This window comes from Rattus norvegicus, chromosome X, assembly GCF_036323735.1.
Source record: "Rattus norvegicus strain BN/NHsdMcwi chromosome X, GRCr8, whole genome shotgun sequence".
NCBI lineage: Eukaryota > Metazoa > Chordata > Mammalia > Rodentia > Muridae > Rattus > Rattus norvegicus.
Window position 1 is genome coordinate 121,302,565 of NC_086039.1, and position 8,141 is coordinate 121,310,705.

General features: G+C 43.4%; 1 non-coding gene across 1 annotated transcript; it reads right to left on the reverse strand.

The window, feature by feature from the left end:
- Positions 1 to 5,786: 5,786 nt before the first annotated feature.
- On the reverse strand, positions 5,787 to 7,218 carry Rhoxl (reproductive homeobox like). The gene is made up of 3 exons (NR_173353.1): positions 7,016 to 7,218; positions 6,235 to 6,433; positions 5,787 to 5,974 (listed from the first exon to the last, which is right to left on the reverse strand). It is a non-coding gene; the product is annotated as a reproductive homeobox like (transcript).
- Positions 7,219 to 8,141: the final 923 nt, after the last annotated feature.

The window sequence follows — 8,141 nt, forward strand, 5'->3', positions numbered from 1 at the left end:
CATACCAGGCCTCCTGGCATAACACTTTTTATGAGATTGCAAGAGCTGTTGAATGTAGTGCCCCACGAATATAACCCCAGCACTTTGGAACTGGAGACAGGAAGACTAGGAGTTCAAGGCCACCTAGGTAATATGAGACACTGTCTGAAAACAAACAAACAAACAAACAAACAAACAAACAGCAAAGGGGATTTACATTTTCAAAACTTGAACTTCATGCTTTAAAAAAAAACACAATAGTCTCCCCAAATATTTATTTTTTTTAATCTTCCCAGAATACTGTGCTGGTTAAGTTTGTTGGTTTGTTTGTTTTAGCCAACTGGACACAAATTAGAGTCATCTGGGAAGAGATAGTTTAACTGAAAAAAAAAAGGCCCAGTAAGATTGGTTTGTAGGTAAGATTGTAGGGGAATTTTGTAAACTTAATGTTTGAAGTGGGAGAGCCCTTCTCACTGTGGGCAATGCCATCCCGAGGCAGGTGGTTCTTTGTGGTATAAGAAAGCTGGCTAAGCAAGGCCTGGGGAGCCAGCCAGTAAGAAGCACTCCTTCAAGGTTTCTGCTTCAGTCCTTGCCTCCTCCAATGAACTATGACTCAGGATTTGTAAATCAAACCAACCTGTTCCTCCCCAAGTTGTTTTCGGTCATGATCTTTATTACATCAATAGAAGTCAACTAAGACAACTTCTTAACCAATATAGACTCGTGATTCCCAAAAAATCTGCTAGGATAATGGCTTTGCTAGGATTTCTTCTCAAATAATGAATTGGACCTCATTCTATACAAAGGACTTTGATAATGTTAGGTCTCTAAGTGTATAGAAAGTCTTCAAACTCTTAGGTTAGCATATTTGACCATGTTGGGAGGATCTGTGTCTGTTAGCAGTTAAAAATATGATAGGATTAAAAAAAAGAAATGAAAGTAGATGTGTAAGGGGGTGGGGGATATGGGAGGAATTGAAGGAGGAGAAAGAATGTGGGGAAGATTTATTGTATGTAAGTTTTTTAAATAAAAATTGTTCTGTTAAGAAAAACTATGGTAAGAGGGGCTGGGGTTGTGGCTTAGTGGTTAAAAGCACTGGGGTGCTCTTGTATAGGAACAAGATTTTGATTTCCAGCACAGGTATGGTGGCTCACAACTATCTGTAACTCCAGTGCAGGGAAACTGATGCCTGTTGAGCCATCTCTTCAGCTCATACAATCTATGTTCTAAAAATATAAGGGGCTGGGGATTTAGCTCAGTGGTAGAGCGCTTACCTAGGAAGCGCAAGGCCATGGGTTCGGTCCCCAGCTCCGAAAAAAAAGAACCAAAAAAAAAAAAAATATAAGACAAGGAAAGCCTGGTACTAGCCTTGGGTTTGACCTTTGAACTTGACAGCCGCGATGCAGGCAGAGAACTAGGGTACTTTAAAAAATAAACATTCTTGATACATTTGTTTTATTTTTTTCTTTCAAACCTACTTTCTCCGATTTCTTTGCCATCCCCATTTCTTTATTAATTGTCTGATCTCACCATTGTATTTTGTCCTGTATTCATTTTTGTCAAGAGACTACTTACTTTCACAAGCTCCAGTAATTTTATAAAAAAATTTAAAGCGTTCTTTAATGTTACTTATTTGTTTTAAAGTACATGAGTATTCTGACTGTATGTATGACTGTATGACCACACACCACTTGCATGCCTGTTATCAGAGGAGGCCAGCAGAGGGCACCAGTGTGTGTGTGTGAGTGTGTGTAAATTAAATATCAACACGTGGCTCGGCTGGAATTTGCTGTCTAGGCTGGCCTCAAACTCGTGGAAAGATAAATCTGCCTCTGCCTTCTGAGTCCTGGGATTAAGGTGTATGAAACCATAATTAGTTCATAAATGCCTTTTTAAAAGATGCAAGATCATTCCATTTTTTTCTTTTGAGATAGGGTCTCACTATATAGCCTTGGTAGGCCTGGAACTTACTCAGTAGAGCAAGGTGGCCTTAACTCACATAGATCTACCTGCCTTTGCCTCCCATGTACTAGAATTAAAGGCACATGCCATCATGCCTGGATTATTTTTTTCTTTTTTCCAAGTAGACTATTAAATCACAGGATACTATGACTTTCTTGGGTGTTGGCTTAACAGTCCATGAAGGGCAGTTGGTTTTATATCCTAGAATGCAAAGTCTGGTGATCTAGTATAGCCCTGTATGAATGTTTATCGGCATAAGCATGGCCATATCAAGGACCCCAAAGCTTCAGAACCATGGGATTACCTTCCCTAGTCTATGTGTGATCTTTACGAACATTGACCTTTAGCTAAAACCCCTGTGTCCTGGATGACTGCAGCTGGAGACTGCTCTCCTACAGAGATCCTCTACTGAGATTAGTTAACTCACTTCCTCCTTGGTCCTGTACACAATTAAGAAGTTTTAGTTTCCTTGATCCTGTTGGTGCATCTCCATCAGAGCACAGAGCCTACCCGATCTTAGCCTCCTTTTGTCTTCCTTTCTTCATTTTCTGTTCCTCCAGTCTAGGCCAATCCAAAAGCCATTCAGATCTCCAAAACAAAGCATACCTAATGGCAATTTGGAGTCTATGTCACGAAGCTAATGTATCTTGAATATTTTAAATTACTTCTAGTCCAGTTTTTTTTTGTTGCGGTAATTATTAAATAAATGGTATCTTTTATCCCGTCCCCGCCCTATAGCCGGCACCTTAGGGCCACGTGGCATCTTCCGGAACACCTTCATCTCAGAGGCGGCCGATTCCAGTGCCACGTCACCTCTAGCTATCCTCTAGCCCTTCCTGGTGGTCTCTTTGCTCCCACTAGGGCGCGCCCTCTCCTAGCTGTTTCTCTGCTAGCCAGGAACTCACTGGTCCTAGCTACCCAGTAAAATCAGGACACTAGAGGTCCAAGAACGGCTGGCTTATCGCGGCTGCCTGTCGCGGACTCCGTCCACACTTCCAGCAACGGTCCCCTAGTAATTATAATATAAACTCCCAGCAACCGGCCCCTAGTAGTTATAATATAAACTCCCAGCAACCCATTAAAATCAAGACTCAATAAGCTGTAATTTAGCAATCAGATTTATATGTTAAATTCTCAATCCATAATACGTCCACACAATAAACTCACAACCAATTGATAAAGATATAAACCGCCCATCTAGATAAATTGACCCATAGAAATCGATCCCTTAAGAAATATTTATAGGGCTGGAGAGATGGCTCAGCCGTTAAGAGTGCCGACTGCCCTTCCAGAGGTCCTGAGTTCAATTCCCAGCAACCACATGGTGGCTCACAACCGTCTGTAAAGAGATCCTATGCCTTCTTCCGGTGTTTCTGAAGACAGCTACAGTGTACATATAATAAATGAATAAATCTTTTAAAAAAAGAAATATTTATAACTACCTATGGACATTTAAGACCACCCAGATCTGGGTCGTCCTTCTCGGTCTCCATCTTGATTCTTCTTCTTTCCTCTTCTCTCCTGCCTTACCAAAACTCTGTCCCCGCCTTACTTTTTACTGTCCAATCATGGGCCTTGATCTAACTTGTGCCGGCCCTCACCTGCATATAGACATCAATTTACATTTTATAATAATTTTTATAATGTTCTATGAAAGATGAAAATGTTGAGCATGTACTGTAATGTTTAAAAACTAGTTCCACTGCAAACGGAGTTTCAAACTAAGTTACTGTGTCAAAAAAGAAAAATCTAGAAGGCAGCAGGACCTTATTTTTAGGTTCAAGATTGTTAACCACAAGATGTTTAGACCTTGACTCTAGCCTTAGCCCCTTTAGTAGTTGAGTGTTGACAGCAATCTAAAAAGAAGACTGATCTCAGAGCTACTTCGGCACCTCTGATTGGCATAATTTTTTTTTTTTCTCTTGGAGCTGGAATTACAGGTGTTTGTGAGCTGTTTGAAGCTGGGAATTGAACTCAGATCCTCTACAAGAGGATCAAGCACTGTAACTTCCGAGTCTTCACTCTAACCTCAGCTTAGGAGTATCTAAGCTATCTAAGCAAACTGGGCCAAAATTCACTAAAAACAAACCACCAGCTCAGCAGTTTCTCCCCGTAATTGCACACAACACGCACTATAAGAGAAACCTAATAAAAACACTACACAGTGCTACAGTACAGATACGGCAATAAGTCTGAGCACCTGGGAACCTCAGATAGGAGTATTGATTGCCGTGTATTCTTAGTCCAGTCTGGATACCTAGTGAATATATAAGAAGCCAGTCTCAACAAGCCTGTCTCAACCAAAACAGAGGGGGAAAAAAGCCCAAAATATAACCAGAAAAAGTCTTTAATACTAGAAATGTCTGGGGAAAATATTCAGAGCTCAAAATTGTGCCCTATCTTCAAAGTATATTCAAAGTAAGTTGAGTCATTGAACTTACTGTTACCCTTTATTCTAGATGTGTGCATATGTGGGAGGGTGTGTATGCATAGCAGAGCAGAAGCCCTTGGAGGTCAAAGGCATCAGATTTTCCAGAGAGTAAGGTAAGGTACTCCTTACCTTAGTACTGGGAACCAGAGTTCTCTGAAATAGCACTATAGCTTGCTCATAAGTACTGGGCCATTTCTCTAATCCTGAGGGTTTGTTTTTTATGATTACATGTATTCTGAGCGCATCCAGTGAAGGTTAGAAGACAACTTTCTTGGAGTTTTGTCTCTCCTTTTACCCTGGAATTGAGCGCAGAGTTTCACACTTTTGGGGCAAGCACTTATATCCTCTGAGCCACCTGCCCTGGCTCCTAGATTCTTTGTTTCAATTTTAGAGAAATGTCCAAGCTGTTAAAGTTTTACCAACAACCACACCATGTACTTCAGCAGCGTCTTAAGATGACATAACTAGTTTAGAAAAATTAAAATCTAGGGTTAGGACTTTTCATACTACATTACTACAGGCTAAAAATAGGACAGTCAGACACTTTGACTGTTGAGATATCTCCACCAGAACTAAATATGTATTTAAATATGTATTTAATTGCTTATATAGTGTGCTTGGGTAAATTGAACTTTTATCTCAATGCCACAACGTAAGTTTGTTCAATTCGCTAAGTCTGTGTGTTTTAATTTAAAAAATGAACATATGGATGTTTTGCCTGTCACACAGGGAAACAGGAAAAGTGTCAGATCTCCTGAAACTAGAGTTAAAGGACATTGGAAGCCACCGTGCGGGTTCTGGGAATTGAATCTGGATCCTCTTGACTGCTGAGTCATCTCTCCAAACAGGTCTTTAAAATGATTATTGGAACCGTAATGTTAAGTCCCGGGGAACAAATTTGCAAACTTCCCAATTTAGAATGGGTACTGAACTCAATCCCACCCAGAAGTATTCCTTAAACACCTACACCACTGCTACACAGTTACATTTTACTTAACCCCACCCCCCCACCCCCCCCACCCCCCCCCCCCGGAGCTGGGGACGGAACTCAGGGCCTTGCGCTTGCTAGGCCAGCACTCTACCGCTGAGCTAAATCCCCAACCCCACATTTTACTTAATCTTACACAGCAAACAGGAGGTGCAGGTTGATTCCTTTTCTTTTTTTCTATTAGTAGCTTACAGTTCTTTTGGTGAGATTCCCATTTGATGTTTACTCAATTTTGTTTATTATTTTTTTTTTTTGGTTCTTTTTTTCGGAGCTGGGGACCGAACCCCGGGCCTTGCGCTTCCTAGGTAAGCGCTCTACCACTGAGCTAAATCCCCAGCCCCTCAATTTTGTTTATTATCCCCAAATGCCAATTTTAATATTCACTTTGCAAATATCGGGTAGGGAATGAAATGCGACGCTAAGTTATTAGATTTCCAATTCCTCAAAAATTTTATTAAATTTCACAAACATTGGGCCAGTAGCCAAATAACAAGGGGAAAAGTGAAATGTCTTCTTGCATGTTTTAGAATGGCTTCTTGGACATTTCTTCTGGTCCACTGCGCTCAACGGACTGAGCTTGGGATTCAGCAGTTGCTGGTACTCCAGGTTCCTTTCTGAGGGAAATAAAACAACAAATGTTCAAGATTTTATAATAGGTAAAGTGAAATATAGTCAACTGGTGGTGAGCCTCCTGTCTCTGCCTCTCCAGTGCTAGGATCCTAAGAGTTGGGGACCCTAAGCTTAGCAAAGGTGATAGAACCCACCAAATGGGCCCCCTACAGCCTCTGACTATGGGGGGAAGGGAAGGAAGCTTGGAGAAGCCCAAGGGGTCCCCCCAGAAAAGACTTCGAGCTCCCTAGAGCAAGAGGTTTACCTCATAAACACGTTGGGGAACTGAGTGCGTTGGAAGACTCGATCCAGCTCTTGAAGCTGCAGCCCGCTGAAGGCATTGCAGATCATGCTGATATCAGAATCACCCGGCAAATGCTGGATCCTGCCTGCAGCTTGCAGGGCTGGCTGGTTCTGGTCACCGTGGCCTTTGATTCCCGCATCATTCTTGGCTCCGGGCATTCCTGTACCGAGAAAACCAAAAGTATTGCCTTCTGCTGCTCTTCCCAAATCAGATTTAGGCCAAATTTGGTCACCACTATCACCACCTCCCCCAACATTGATCATAAGTGGCTTCACTTTTGAAAAAGAGGATAGAAGGAGATGAAGATACCACGAGGCAGATAGAAGGCATTCTAACCCGACACCCAAAGGCTGCCACCAAAGAGTAGCATCTGCGGCGTCTCTCTATCCTAGCCACATGTGTATCTTACAAAGCATGTTAGAGTAGCATCTGCGGCGTCTCTACTATTCTAGCCACATGTGTACCACACAAAGCCTGTAGTAGCATCGGAGGCGTCTCTACTATCCTAGCCACATGTGTACTACACAAAGCTTGTAGTAGCATCGGAGGCGGCTCTCTATCTAAGCCACCCGTGTACCTCGCAAAGCCTGTGGTAGCATCGGAGGTGTCTCTACCATCCTAGCCACATGTGTACCTTACAAAGTTCGTTTTTGGGGGGGAGAGGTATACCCTCCGAATTCCCCTAGAGGTTTCTTTGGGCAGCGATGGCCGCCAATTTCTCTATTGCAGCCCAAGTACCAACCTTTAGCTCCTTCCAAGGAAGCATCAGTTCCCAGGCTCTGATAGCGGGTGTCCTGGTTCTCGAACTTGCGGGCTTGATCCATTTCGAAGGTCTTCTTGAAACTTTAGGCGCTTGGAACTCTCTCAGGCGGTCTGCTCTGCGAGATGGCGACTGGACTGTCCTCGCGCTGCGCTGCCGCCAACTGTTTTGCTCCAAGCTTTGAGGGGCCAAGGGAGATTGAACCTACTATGACGTTCACAAGGCTGATGATTGGACAGCTAGCTGTGACGTGCAGGACGATGGGGATTGGATACATTGCAGGCAAGCACTACACTGGCAATTGGACAAGCTAGGATGTGCATAAGGTTTGTGATTGGATGGGCTGTGATGGTTTGACGCTGCAGATTGAACTGTCTAGGGGATCCTGTCCTTGGGGGTTGGACGGCTATAACAGGCACAGTGGTGGGCATGAAGTGAGGATTGAACAAGAAGCAGGCATGTGATTGGATAGATTTGGAGGCATATCAGGTTTGTGATTGGATGGGCTGTGATGCATTTGTTGCTGCAGTTTGGACGTCTAGGGTCTTATGTCCCTGGGGATCGGATAGGCTGGGAGGCACATTCTTACAGTCCTAGGGATTGGAGGGCTAGAATGTGCATATCTGTGATGCTGGGGATTGGGCAGATTGCAAATGGCACGATATTGTGGGGATTGAGTAACATGCTTATGGGAGTGGCTGTTGGGAGGAAAAACATGCGTCTTGTGGAGGAGGGGCATAGGATCGAAACTAAGGGTGAAATCTCGCGAGAGCCTCCGAGAGTGTGGAGAAAAGCCCAGGTGCGCATGCGTGCATTTATGGTGTGCACATGCGCACTTAGGGTGGAATGCCTTCGTGCCTCGAGCTACACAGAACTGGAAGATCAAGTTTCTCAAAGCTCAGCTAGTTTGGAAGAAAGGACTTGCCCCAGGGTTCTGGCCCATTCTCTCCCAAAGTGTCTAAGTCGTAAATAAGAGGAAACAATGAGGCAGCAGTTTATAAGCTTTATAAGTTTGTCCAAACACATATGAGAAGCTGAGGGCACTAAGCGTGGCAAGGTATCCAGGAAAAACTACAACCTGACTGGCAGCTGCAGGGAGAAGTAAAGC